The sequence below is a fragment of the Mytilus edulis genome, unplaced genomic scaffold (assembly GCF_963676685.1).
Source record: "Mytilus edulis unplaced genomic scaffold, xbMytEdul2.2 SCAFFOLD_199, whole genome shotgun sequence".
NCBI lineage: Eukaryota > Metazoa > Mollusca > Bivalvia > Mytilida > Mytilidae > Mytilus > Mytilus edulis.
Window position 1 is genome coordinate 46294 of NW_027268705.1, and position 15531 is coordinate 61824.

A 15531-nucleotide genomic window follows, 5' to 3' on the forward strand; every position below is an offset into this window, starting at 1 on the left:
TAATAATTGGAAATTAAGGATCAATGCTAGCAAAACCAAAGTGATGGTTTTTACAAGAGGAAGAATATCCAATAATTTGAAATTTTGTTTTGAAAATGAAGAAATATATAGAGATCATAGTTGAACATTATAAATATATACTTGGTGTTATTTTCTCTAGAAATGTATCTTTTTTCGAAACTAGGAAATATTTACGAGACCAAGCAACTAAAGCTATGTATAGTGTAACCAAGAAGAGCAGATTGAACCACTTATCGATTGAATGACAACTAGATATGTTTGATAAAGCTGTTGTACCCATTCTTCTATACGGGGCTGAAATTTGGGGATACGAAAATGTTGATATACTTGAGCGAGGGCATTTGAAATTCTGTAAGCACATTTTAAAACTTAAAAGCTCGACTCCAAATTTTATGATTTATGGAGAACTTGGGATCGAGATACCCTATTTCTTTATATGCTAAACTTCGAATGATCAACTTTTGGTGTCGCCTTCTTGATAATACGAATGAAGATAAATTATTCTGTATACTTTATAAATTATTATATATATTAATTATAACAATTATGGTATAGGAAATAAATGGATGCTATGTATTAAGAAAATATTTGATGTATGTGGCATGTCAAATGTATGGCATTGCCAAGATTAAAATGGATAACATTAAGTATTGAGCAAAAGATTAAAGACCAATTTAGACAAGAGTGGTGTGCAAGATTTCACCCCATCCTTTACTTTTTATCTTTTAATATAAGAAATGTATTAGGTTTTTTAGCCTTCTTATATAACTAACAAAGTAAGACCGTGAGACCGTGCGGTCTAACAAATTTCTGATAATATCGTTAACAAAAACTGAACAGTGCGATCAACCAATCACTAACGTTAACATATAATACCATAGTGCTTTGAATTCTAGCAAGTACGGTCTAACAAAATCTTTTAGTACTGATAACAATTTTTTTTAAATAAACCAATCGCTGATATTGATCCTCCTGACATCATTGCTATCTTCGCCATTTTTGTTACAGAAGTTATTTTCAAAGACCTTATTTCGTAGGTTTATTTTTATAAGTCCATGAAACAAAACAGACATATCCAGACCATGATGACATTCAGATTGGTCATAGTAATCAGCTGGTAATGATATTGAGGGTAACTTGATGAAATCCTTTTTATAAAATGTTAAACAACACAAGTTTTCCCGATGTACTCGGTTTTACATTAGTGTTGTTTGCAACGCCGTATCCTTCAATTTCATTAAAGACATCAAGTTGAACATAAATTTGAACGGTGTATGATGTGCTTGCAAAAGTGATAAAACAACCGTACATAAACGCCAACGTGTATAGAGATTTTCACTGAGGACTCCGGAAGGATTCCGATTTTGATTCCATTTTATATTTTTATTTGAGCTCTCTACGTTTGAGGTAGCAAAGGTATATATATGAATACGAAAACAAACAAAAAGTTTCTTTTTTTCTCTCTTTTGAAATAGTGTTATTGTATACGCTGTTAAAATAAACAGGCAGATATTTAGTACCTTTTGCAAGATTGTCATATTTTTAAGAATTCTTGCATAAAAGTGTAAGCAGATTCAGTTATAATTAATAAATTAAAGTATGCTACCGGGACTGCGGTTTGTCAAACTAAAATCACCATGGACCTGCTAGAGCACTATATTTTTCATTACTGTACAGAAGACGTTTAAGAGCTGTATCTTTTCTCTATAGAGCTAAGTATTTAGTGACAATCTATTTCCGTCTTGGATTATGTATCTGGTTCACAGGCACTTAAATTGTTTCTATCCATGGGAAGACCTGTCAACATATATTTATTCCGCCTAACAGAAGTTCCACTAGAAACTTTATTATAAACAATGTCATAATACCTATTCCTGTTGGAAAAAATATTCTATACTATTTATTCTGTTAGTAACATATACTGTACAGTAATATATATTCCTGTGGAAATAATATTCCAGAATATTTATTCCTTTTGGAACTTTTTGTTATGAAGGAACTTATATTCCGTGACAGACCCACTATCAACATAAATTTATGTAAATATACGTTGATTGTGGGTCTTCTCATGGATAGAAACGTAAATATACGTTGATTGTTGGTCTTCCCATGGATAGAAACAAGTGTCTGATCTGGTCTATAAAAAAATATTTTGCCACAGTTTTGTATTTACATTTGATTTAGTAACAATCTATTCATGCATTAGATAATGTGTCTGGTTTTTTTTACCACTGATTAAATCACCAATCAAACCATATAAATAGATAGAGTTTGAAATAAATATCTGGAACCTGAAACCAAAGACAGAATGAATAGATAAATATAATTATAACTTTTTTTATGCACCACAGGAACATATGTATATTGGCGGGACTAGACACAACCTAATTGTAGCTGATTTTATTGTCGTGCTATACATGTTACGTAGGTAATAAAGATACAATACAGTACCAGACATGTGTTAAAAAAAAGTACTAACTATTATCCTAATAATTTCCGATAATATCAATCAAATGTCATTCAAACTATAGTGATGCCAGGGTATCAAACTTTATTCTGTCACTTTAAATTCGTTATATAAACCACATTCATTTTATCACAGAATGCAAACAGGGTAATTAAAAAACAGCGCCGATTGCAGTCCAAATTCAAAAACATTATAAAACACTTTTATAAATCACACTTATTTTTGACATCCCTTTTATATGACAAAATATATTTACTTTATAATAAAACTTTAGAATTATGTGGTCAATGCATAGCCTCAGGAGTTTAAACGTTTTTTTCTGTAAGACGCCACCAAAATCCATTAATCTCTCAAAGTCTCGCAGAGGTCAAAGATTTTGTCAATTTTATACTGAAGAGCCTATCAGATTCATTTCCTGTTAACATGGTTAAAATATACTGTTTCAAGACCACTGCTTGTAGAAGTGGTCATTAACTTTTACTGTTGTCACATAAACATGCAATTTTTTCACCCAATTTCAAGTTTTTGAAGTTTTTTTACCATAAATTATTCTTCCATATATATTAAATGTACTTTAAATGTAAAGAAAAGTTACAAAAAGCATACCACATGAGTATAGAATGGTCTTAGGCCATGTAAGATTAAAGATTATTTAGAGTCGATTTAGGCTGTAGCACATATTTACATATAAAAATGCATACAGAAGCTATCTGAAATGGAAATTTGTTACTGTTTGTTTATTTCTATGCTAAGATGTTATGATACAAGAAGTCTAATTGCAAAAATACTTAAGATTGCATTCAACTTTTTTTGCAGACAGCATGGTCTGACATGTCTGATGCACAGTTTTTTTCACTTTTCAAGGAAATGCAAGGAAATGCAGTTTTAGTCTCAATTGGCATATATTTGAACCACTAACTATCCTAAAGAAGACATTGAAGGTGGCATATGAAGTGAATAAGGTGTACTGATCATTGTAAAGTGCTTTTTTTTTTTTATAGATTTAGTAAAATATTTATGATTGACTACAGATGGACACATACATGAAACAGGTTGTTTAACCAGGACCATGAAATACAACATATTTTGCACATTTTTTCTGTGTTAAAATCTACTTTTTTATAGATTCAAAGTTCACTAATGGGTTATATAATTTGAATTGTGTACAGAAACACAAATATCAAAGCTTGAAAAGCTTTCAGATAGAAAGTCAGCATGCCTCTTATGCATAAACATGGAAACTGCTTTAAAATGCTTATTTAGCCGTAAAATGACAAAATTTCTATCAAACAAAGATTTAAATAATTTACTTTTATTGAGTTTGACAAATTGAAACCAGCAAACTATTCAGGGAAGTTGCCAAAGTACAGAATCTACATTTACTGATTTCATCTCTTAGGCCTGAGAACAGTTATTTCGTAGTGCATTTCTTTTAGACAATAGATTCAAATTAAAAAAATCTCACCAGTTCAATCTCAAAAAGATTTTCACAGTGTAGTGTACTACTATTGGGACAAATAATAGCAAAATTTTAGAAACTTCTAACAGCTCTAACTCAAAATATTGACAATTCTGTGTTTAGGGGGTCTAAAATTCAGTTTGACAGCTTCAGACATACTAATTTTAGACCTTTTGTAACTGGACCAAATCACTACTTAACATAAAAACTCAACACCCCAATTTTTTTATCATGTAATTTCATCCCCTTACTCGATATTTCATGCATAAAATGTCAAAAAATGTCAAGAAATAAATTAGGAAAGGGTATGAAAAAAATTGGCAAGTAATACACTGTTCACACTAGGGAATATATACATGTATGTGGACTACCAAAATGGAAGGACGATAACTGTGTCCTCAGACCAATTGCTAAACCTCTTTTCTAGTATCTAACTTTAATTTGTCTCAACAAATGTTATAAAACTTATACACTGCTTATAACAACAAAACACAGATTAAGTTCAAATTTGACTGTCACTGTTACTGTTCTTGAGTTACATGCATTTATGCTTCATTATTATAAAATGGAAAAATTTTCAAATCTATGGTGGATCGGACAAACTTTTTTATACGGATTATATTTATTTAGATATGATTTACAAACTTCAGAAAAGGTTGAGAAGCATTTTAATTTTAGGAGATTCCAACCTGAAGCAAGTTGTACCAATGGAAATGATGGAAGACCCAGTTAGAATACTGTGCATACCTGGGGCTACAATTAAAATCGAAGATGACCTATTGAAGTGATGAGACTTCCTATGCATGTAACAGGAGACCAAACTTAGACCACCTTTGATATAAAGGTATGAAAATGATGTCTATTATTATAAGAATGAATGGAATATATTCCGGTTGAATGTCACTTTTTGTTTTTATATCCCCTAGTCCCTACAAACAAAGTTTTGGGATATACATAGAAATCCCTATATTATCCATCTTTATGTCCATAATTTTTGCAAGTGCAACCCCTCAGAACTGCTGAAATTGATGACATTACACAGCAAAAAACATTGGGTTTCTTATCAGCGAGGTGTATAGGCGAGTTAGGATAGTCGAGTTATGAAGGGCAAGTTATGACAGACGAGTTGCAAGTAACAAAAATATTATGTTTCTCTAATTTCTTAAGAATTATATATACAGCGAGTCTTAAAACGGTTGTGGCGTCTGATTTTTTAAACAGAATTTTTAGATTTACTTTACATTTAATAAACAAAGTATAGATCTACCCAAGCTTAGTTATACATTACATGAGGAAGGGTCTCGGTATTTTGATTGCAGAATTTGAAAAAGTTATGTGATAATTATTTATAAGAGGCTACATGTTAGAAAGTAATGCACCCATAAAATTCTTTAATGAGAGTGACATTGTTCATTTTCTAAAATAAAACGGGATAAACTGTAGATACAACACAAAATGTATACTGTTCTGAACAAATCAAGCATAAGAAAATTAATTATGTAGACAAATAAAATATACTTGCAAATTGCCAGAACAAATATTGCCTCTACAGCTGCCCCAAAAAGCCCACTCTTAACGAAATTTGCAGCAGAAGAGATCTTTTACATATATGTGCTATAGTTTTAGTTACTATAACTCTTTATGTTTAAAATGACACTGACAGTGTTGTCTTATCTGGGCCTTTTATAGCTGACTATGCGGTATGGGCTTTGCTCATTGTTGAAGGCCGTACAGTGACCTATAGTTGTTAATGTCTGTGTCATTTTGGTCTTTTGTGGATAGTTGTCTCCTTGGCAATCATACCACATCGTCTTTTTTATATTGGCTATGAATTTAATGATAATGATGATAATTAAACTACAAGCCATCCGCAGTATTTCAAGAGGCTATCTGTTTCTGCAGAAAATAAACATACATTGTGTAGAGATTACATTTTTATTACACGAATCAACAATACTGTATACAATTCTATAAGCAATCATCATTCAAAAATGTTTAAGAGATACACAAAAAAAATATGAAAATAGTTTTCCCCATTTTCAAGCATTTTGACTTTCGTAACTCGAAATAAAGATTTTTAATAAATATAAAAATAATAGTGCTGGATGGGGGATTTGTGCGAGTTGACTCCCAGTTCTAGTTTATTCAGGTTACACACGTTTCTTATTTGTAAATGCAGTTTTTATGTGAAGTGTAGATATCACATGAATAAATACTAATATCGTAAAATATATCATATTTTTGTTATTGGTTAATAAAGTTCATTTTATTGGAATTTTGTTTCCAGTGTATAGAAATGAAGAAACCAATGGGAGCCCCTGCCAAAAGGAGGAGTGTGTCTTCAGTTGAGATTGGTAGAAAAAAAGAAAAAAAAACAGTTTACCTACATTAGAATTTTAATAATTTTGCAATTAAACCTTAAAATGTGTATTTCTGAACCCCTTTATACTTTTTACTGGAAAATCCCTTACAACAATGCATGCTGTTATTGTTTTGTAAGTCTAGAAACATGGCCCTATTACAGAAGATGCATCTATTTTTCAAGAGGAATTATATGATATTGAAATTAGACAGATATGCAAGTTACATGTAAAAAGTAAAGTAACAAAAATATGGAACTCTGAGGAAAAAATGTAATAGCGAAATTAAAAGCTGAAATACATCAAGCAAAAAGAAAACAACTGTCATATTCCTGACTAAGTGCAGTCATTTCTTAGATTTAATCTGGTTTTATAGCTCGTTTTAGTAAACCAGTATTTAAAAATGATAAGATTGTAAGAAACAAAGCAATTGACCCAAATCATCATGCATGGTTTCATTTTCAGATTTTTTACAAAGTTTATAATATTTTATATGAGAAAAACAATAAACTGGTTAATTATATAAGATAAAATTGCATTATCTTTTGAAAGGAGATGTGTGTTAAATAACTGATAGCTTGTACAAAAACTCCTGTTCATAAATTACTTTTGGACACAACATATATATTTTACATCACATGATAATACATTGATATAATTTTGAAGTGGACTCACTTACACATGAGCCGGAAAAAAATTAACTACCAACAAAATTACTTAATAATTGTACAACTACTGTAATCCCTTCTCTTTTAGTTCAAGACTTGAATGTTTTAGTACTTTCATCTCATATATAATATATTGCATTTTTTTTTTATAGATATAGGGTATAGACGAGTGATCTAGTGTTTGAGTTCACCGTGGAAGTGACTGTCATCCTAACAAACAAAGGTTTACATAGTATTTATCAGGTATTGTTGTATATATTTAATAACTTGTGCCGATGTATATGAATATATATATTGAACTGCATAAATATTAGATCTCTGCATTTCCATCCATTAATAGTGTTGCTTTCAAAATCATATAAAGAATATATTTAGACTCCATTACAATGTATTTATTTAAATATATATGCAGTGTAATGCAAGAAATATTTCTTAATGTGAGAAATAGACAACAGGCTACTAACATGAAAAAATAGATTTGATTTTCTAAGGCTTGTCACATTTATTGAATGATCGACTTACAATAAAGAATGGAAAGGGGTAATGTGTCAAAGAGACAACAACCCGACCAAAGAGAAGAAAACAGCCCAAGGCCACCAATGGCTCTTCAATGTGCACTATTTTTTATTCTTATAAGCAAAAAATAAATAAGAATTTATGTTCTTATGCCTTCATTTTTTTTTGTAAGCAACATTCAAACAGACAGAGATTCTACATTTGAGGTTAGTTATATACATTCAGAATTCATCGTGCACCATTTGAAAATATGGTAAATTACTTTAAGGATGTTTGCTACTCAGCTTTTCATAAAACTGGTAAATATTGATAAGTGATTAATAGGAGGACAAAAAGGCAAAAAAACAATTAAAGGACTGTCTTGTTTGTGTTTTTGTTTTGTTTGAGATATATCATGAGATATAGGCTATTGAAAATTTGTTGGAAAAACTCTCTCTTGAATTTCGATATCTTAATCATTGACAAGTCTTACTTTGCAAACACTATTACAAAATGCTAGGAAGCTAAAATTACAAGAATTTGATAAGATTTTTACAAATGACTTCTTTCCGAATGTAAGATTTTGAAAAGAAAAATGAATGTTACATTTTTGTCTTCAAATGGATAGAACTATAGAGGAATTAAAAAATCTGGCAAAATTTCAAAACTTGACTAGCAAACATCTTTCATTAATATGGATTTAATTCTGCTGTATGGTGTTATTTATATTTGAACTTAAGGAAAATTGATATACACTAGAATACAGAGGTTCAAATTAAGGTTGGTTCTAGGTCCATCATGACCTTCCATTTGTGGGTTAAAAAAATCCCACCGGTAGTTTGTTATACCCAATGTACTTGCCTATATTTGCAGTTTAAGAAAAATACAAAAACGTTTTGAACAAAAGTACAAAAATTTTGACCTTTATTTGCCTAACGTGAAATTGAACCTGTGGAAAAAAGGACATACAGTTTTCAACAAGCATTTATTTCTTTTGTTTTCAATACATCATATAAAAGTATTATGTAGAGTGGGTGGTTAATTTCAATATGATTTGCTTTTTCTTTTTATTAGATACCAAATAAAGAAAATCCTTTTGAGGAAGAGGGGAGTTTCTGTGATGAGAATGATACACATACATAGAGCATTTGGTAGTGTATAATAATAAGTTAAAAAAAAATTTAATTGGATACAATAAATAACATGACTTTCAAAACGGTCATATATTCCTGACAAATGAAATTTGTCCAGACATTGTTCGTCTGGGATAAGTATGATACGGTCATCTACTTTTTAGCTTTCTTAAGAGACAGTCATTTTAAAATAATTCACCAAAAAATTTGGAAGTTCCTACATTTCAGCGGTTTATATCTAATTTCTTTTTTCAAAAAATGAAAGTTATTAGAAAGGTGTTAACAAATGTTTTATAAATATGATTTGAGGAAGATTTTTAAAAGGTCATCAAAACCATGTTGTTTGATTTAGTGAGCATGTGCGCAGGTGGGAAATTAATAATCTATTCATGCTCACCAAAAAACAATCCTGCCTTATAAATGCACATGGATTTTACGTATCCTTATCGTCCTAACCTACGCCTATATCACCCTGCTCTGTCACTCAGTAATTCTCGTATCAAGACTTCAAAACGAGACCAGGCATTATCAGCGACGTCACAATGTGAGAGGAGAAGTTATCAGCGACGTCACAATGCGAGAGGAGACGTTATCAAGCTTCCTTTCGTCAAGTGTAAAATTGTCTTGGGGAGAGGAAAAAAGACCATTATAGAATGATAAACAGATAATCAGGTTTTCTACGTAAAGATATCATAAATTATCAGCCGCTCGACAAAATGTGAAACTTTTTAGCTCGTTCGCTACGCTCACTCACCAAAAAGGTTCACATTGTGGCTCGCGGCTGATATTTTACGATATCAATGTGCAGAAAACCCGATAATCTATACATATCTGGTCCATGTTTTATCATTGTCAAGTCTACATCCGGTATTTCCAAAATGTGTTTTTCAAAACGAAAGTAAAGTTTTTGATATCGGTATTATATTTTACACAAATAAAAGAGTCTAAGGCAGATATCTGAGTACACTGATGTTGCTCACTTCAAATGATGAACTGTCAGTTTAACACTTTACGTTAGTAAACATTGAATTTATTTCAAAGTAAAGTTTAATATCGTTTTTTCTTTAAATTGTCAATCATTGGTTTTATGATGGCCAACTAATTACCATGGTTGTCTTATGTTACTAAGTCTTAAAATCCGTATATATGGTTATAAGACTCAAATTTTCCTGCTGGCTCAAAGATTTTTTGGAAGCCCTGATAAATAACAATATTTTCTAATACAAAATGTCACCATTTTCAATCTGACAACAGACTTTTATTTTAAATTAAGTTTGATGCATTATTTACATTTGAACATAAAAATTATGTTGATAGTTTGTTTTCTTTCAAGAAAAATGCTATTTCTGCATATACTGCCTCTTTGAAAGTCTTAATTTTGATTATAATTTATCTATAAATTTTAAAAAAATTCAAACATGGTGATTGATGTTTGTAAAAAGTTTTTGTTATTGCAGTTAATCATTCACTCTTTATGTACTTTTAACTTGTTAAAGCAAACTTTAGTTTTGAAAAAAAGAATTTTACTGTTTTTTTCATTTATCTGAGTATGTCAATCAAGTTAAAGAGAGTGTATATATTGCAAATTAAAACTCTTTTTCTCTGTTCTGTATCCAATGATATAAAGATATATCTATGTGTATATTGTTTCAGAGTGTATTGAAGTTGTGAGTAGTATTTCAACCAAAAGAACATCTACCCTAACAACAGTGAAGATTAAAGCGATCAGGTACTACTGTATGTTGATGTTGAAAGAAATTTAGGATTATTTGATCTGAAAAAAAAACACCTTTAAATATGAGACATATACATATTACAACTTCATTAAAATCCATTTAACTAAGGCATAGTTTCAATTCATCTTTTTAACATTTTTTCATGGAGATTTTATGTTTTATTGGCCAATGGAAAATCTGCTTAGTACTCTAGTGAAGTAAGGCAGACTGGACATGCTGCTCCAAACAGTTGCCATGATATAATCGTATCCTTATCCAACTTATTGAGTTTTTTGGGGTGAATATAGGACTCACCCTGTCAGTCCTGTCTGTCCATTAGAACAAAACACAAATTGTCCTATCAAATCAATGTAATTATCTGCCCTTGATTATAAAAGTGTTTTTTTTTCTAATTAAATTTAAATACGCTTGATTACACTTAATGTTTTGAAAGTTGGATCTACCTTGCAAGCTAGAGATTTTCCAGTCCAGAATGAATTATACTTGGTAGAATATTTTTAAGCCAAAAAAAGTTTGTTTTTGCGACATGTCCAAACCAGAAGATTAGGAAAAGACACCATACCACTTGAGTTTAATATATCATTGGGAAAGCTAGTCATCTTTTGGAAATGTAATAAAAATAGTTTAAACTTTTTTTTTTCTTTCATAATGTTTATTTCAATAATTAAACCAGATTTTGTGAATTTTACATGAAGGTAATTTTATTTTAGGTTTATCAAGACTTCTTAGTGCTTGCCATACAAGTGTCAAAGAGTGAAGGGCAAGAACAATTTTAAAGAACAGAGAAGACTTGTTTTATTGCACTTAGTTTTGAGTTTTTGTTTTATATTTTTACCACTATGATAGAGTAATGTAAAATTCAGGGATTGGTTTTTTTTTATATATCTGTTTTGTAATTACTCCTTTTAGATACATTTTAGAAGTGTTTTTTTTACCTTTATCTACTGGAGTAGCATTGACAACTATTTGAAGTTTTTAGTAAGGTTACTTTCTTTGGGGTTTTGTATTTCATAATATTTCATTATATTAAGGTGTCATACTTGAATACCTTGTAGTTATGAACTGTTTGCTTCTTTGATATGTGTAGTATTATTCTCCCCCCCTTATATTTGGTTTTGTAAAAAAAAAATATTCCATAAGGTCTGTCAACAATGAATGGCTCTCTAAATAAAGATTAAATACGAATTTCAAAAGAAAAAAATATGTATAAAAACTCCATTCAAAAATACTTTGGAAAGTATTACACCAGTGATTCTTCTGGTATAATTCAGGTAAGCTCTAAATCTCAGTTTTCATTGGGGACTTTCTTCGTTGCATAGAGGATGCTTTTATCATCTGTATTATAATATTCACAATATAATTGTTAAGGGCATACGATACAGTTACAGGGGAGGTAATGACATTGCTAACGTTAAATGTTATTTTCACGACGTCAAACTGTGACATATCGGGAAAAGATGCATTTTTTCGACTGATTTTAATCACTCAAACTGATTTAATTTGAAAACCAGTGCATGGACCCCTATTTTTTAAAACAACATACTGTTTCATTTTGCAGGGAGATTATGTGAACCAAATTTTATAAAACTGTAAATAGTGCAATTTTTTTAATGTTGATAAATATACAGCAAAAAAAATTACTTTTTTTCTCAATTCATGACCATTTGATAAATATGAGTTATTTCTGAATAAAAAATGCACAATTTTTTAGGATTCTTATAAAATACAGAAATCACAAATTATTTAACAAAAAACAATTTGTGTTTATCTTTTAAAACAAAAAAGTTATGGATTTCTCTTGAAAAAGAAAATACGATCACAAATCCGAATTTTGGACAAATATACAATATTTCGACCTCATTTAACTAAAAAAAATAGCACATGAAGGTATATTTTTTATTACATATTTGATTTATTAGGCGAAAAATAGCCTGTATGGAAATTTTCATCAAACTGTATATACGGGATCAAAACTGTATCGTATGCCCTAAAATGTTGTGAATACAGAAAGCAAACATAATGATTATGATATGCTTAAACTTCATTATAACAAATAATTTAACTTTAAATATAATGAATATTTAAACTGGAATTGACTGTTCACATGTTATGCTCGTTGATTGTTGACATTATGTGTTGAAAAAACAGTAATAAGTCAAAGGACTAAGAGTTACAAGACAGAAAGTCCAAAAGTCACAAGTAAATTTGATTGGTCTATAATAGAATAGAATGTTTATAAAAATGTCAATTGAATTAGTCTTTCTATTAAAAAAAATCTCTTGAAACCACATTGTGACCTCTTGTTATATATGTTTTAATTGGTTACATTTTTGTCTATTTTGTACCATAATGCTATGCATGAAAAATATATTAACTGTATGCAAATTTGGAAAAATTAAAAGTTTTATGATAATAAAAAGAACAAAATTAGTTAAATTTGTTTTGATTGATTTGATTTTATCCAATATGTATATTAAAAGGAAAGCTAGTTTAAACATATTTTATTGTTCAAAAATTACAAATGGATTAGACACAAGTTTTTTCAACTTAGTAACGTCTTCTCCAAAAAGGAAAGCTGTTCCAATAATAGATATGGCTTTTAAATATAACTTGCATCTTAAAGAAAATAAAGGAGGAAAAGAAAGCAAACAAGAGAGACAATTGCTTCAACAGGATTGTACTGTCATAATCAAAGTCACATTTCCTGTTTACACAAAGAATTGAGTGTAATATAACGCCTGAATTGGACTTGGTATTGTATCTTAGCATATGTGAAAGGATTTTTTATTAAATGATAACTTTACTATATTAACCAAGTAAAACTAGATCAGGATACCTTTCTGTGTGAATTATATGGGTTTCTAAGAAATGGTCTACACGTATACATGTATGTATTGTCTGTGATTCTTAGATATATTCAGTATGTTATGTCTGGTTCCAAGATCTAGTCTAAATGTTTTTTCCAATATTCAAACATACGGTGTGTATGCTGTTTCTGTGGTTATTAGATACAGTCCATGCAATATGTTATGGTTTTAAATTATGATAAATGACCATACGTTTATCATGTTACAGGATATTTTTTCTGAAATGTAAAGTTTATATTTCAAAGGTAGGACGACCTGGATGCTACGATTTTTTTTTCTGTCAAATGTCCATGTCCTCAACCTCATTTTAATGGTTCAGCATCTGCTTAAAGAATAAAATAAATGTTTGTCATTTAAATTTATTATATACTATGAGTAATAGGATAACTATATTTGGTATATTGGTTCCTGGCAATGTATACATTTCAGTTAGACGGGGTTCTTCTGACCTTCACCTCATTTTATGTTAAAAGTTATGTGATTAGATCCATTTCTAAAATACTGGAAGTAGTAGGTCAACTATATGTTGTATATGTAATGATTGAAAGGGGTATATATCAGTCTGGCAGGTTTTATCTAACCTTGATCTGATTTCCATGATTCATGAGTGCCCGACAGAATTTATCTGAAATGTGAATTGTCTGTGATACTTGTAGTGAAACCTTAATCTATAAAACTCATAAAATCAAATGGTCAGTAAAAGAGGGACGAAAGATACCAAGGAACAGTCAAACTCCTAAATCGAAAAATAAAGCAGGTGGGACATTTCAGTGTGTTCACTCTTGTGTGTTTTTAGAAGTCAAATATGATTTTTCTGCCTAATATGTACTTTTACGTTATCTATACAAGCAGATAATAAAAGGAGTTAGTCTAATTTAGATGTAAGGCAAATGTACATGAGACCATTAGTAAAATATATATAATGAAATATATAAGGCATGTTTATGAGACAATGAGGTAACTATAGATGGTAAAATATATAAGGCAAATGAGGTTCCAAGAAACAGTCTATAAGTATTGTATATGGTTCCTAGATGCAGTCTGTAAGTATTGTCTGTGGTTCTTATATGTAGTCTGTGGTTCTTAGATATAGTCTGTAAGTATTGTCTGTGGTTCTTAGATGTAGTCTGTAAGTATTGTCTGGTTCTTGGATATAGTTCTGTAAGTATTGTCTGTGGTTCTTAGATGTAGTCTGTAAGTATTGTCTGGTTCTTAGATTTAGTCTCTAAGTATTGTCTGTGGTTCTTAGATACAGTCTGTAAGTATTGTCTGTGGTTCTTAGATATAGTCTGTAAGTATTATCTGGTTCTTAGATGTTGTCTGAAAGTATTGTCCGTGGTCTTAGATACAGTCTGTAAGTATTGTCTGTGGTTCTTAGATGTAGTCTGTAAGTATTGTCTGTGGTTCTTAGATATAGTCTGTAAGTATTGTCTGTGATTCTTAGATACAGTCTGTAAGTATTGTCTGTGGTTCTTAGATGTAGTCTGTAAGTATTGTCTGTGGTTCTTAGATATAGTCTGTAAGTATTGTCTGTGATTCTTAGATACAGTCTGTAAGTATTGTCTGTGGTTCTTAGATGTAGTCTGTAAGTATTGTCTGTGTTCTTATATGTAGTCTGGAAATATTGTCTGTGGTTCTTAGATACAGTCTGTAAGTATTGTCTGTGGTTCTTAGATGTAGTCTGTAAGTATTGTCTGTGGTTCTTAGATACAGTCTGTAAGTATTGTCTGTGGTTCTTAGACACAGTCTGTAAGTATTGTCTGTGGTTCTTATATGTAGTCTGTGGTTCTTAGATATAGTCTGTAAGTATTGTCTGTGGTTCTTAGATGTAGTCTGTAAGTATTGTCTGTGGTTCTTAGATGCAGTCTGTAAGTATTGTCTGTGGTTCTTAGATATAGTCTGTATATATTGTCTGTGGTTCTTAGATACAGAGGCTATAAGTATTGTCTGTGGTTCTAAGATACAGTCTGTAAGTATTGTCTGTGGTTCTTAGATACAGTCTGTAAGTATTGTCTGTGGTTCTTAGATATAGTCTGTATATATTGTCTGTGGTTCTTAGATACAGAGGCTATAAGTATTGTCTGTGGTTCTAAGATACAGTCTGTAAGTATTGTCTGTGGTTCTTATATATAGTCTGTATATATTGTCTGTGGTTCTTAGATACAGAGGCTATAAGTATTGTCTGTGGTTCTAAGATACAGTCTGTAAGTATTGTCTGTGGTTCTTAGATGTAGTATGTAAGGTATTGTCTGTGGTTCTTAGATACAGTCTAAGTATTGTCTGTGGTTCTTAGATGTAGTCTGTAAGTATTGTCCTGTGGTTCTT

At 30.4% G+C, this 15531-nt stretch overlaps 1 long non-coding RNA gene across 2 annotated transcripts; it reads left to right on the plus strand.

Moving 5' to 3' along the window:
- Positions 1 to 721: 721 nt before the first annotated feature.
- Positions 722 to 12243, plus strand: LOC139508237 (uncharacterized). 2 transcript variants are annotated; one of them, XR_011661140.1, is made up of 7 exons: positions 1827 to 2440; positions 4626 to 4791; positions 6235 to 6442; positions 7128 to 7218; positions 8545 to 8621; positions 10257 to 10332; positions 11050 to 12243. It is a non-coding gene; the product is annotated as an uncharacterized lncRNA (long non-coding RNA). The 2 variants fall into 2 exon arrangements; XR_011661139.1 differs by having other exon boundaries at positions 722 to 4791.
- The last annotated feature ends 3288 nt before the right edge of the window (positions 12244 to 15531 follow it).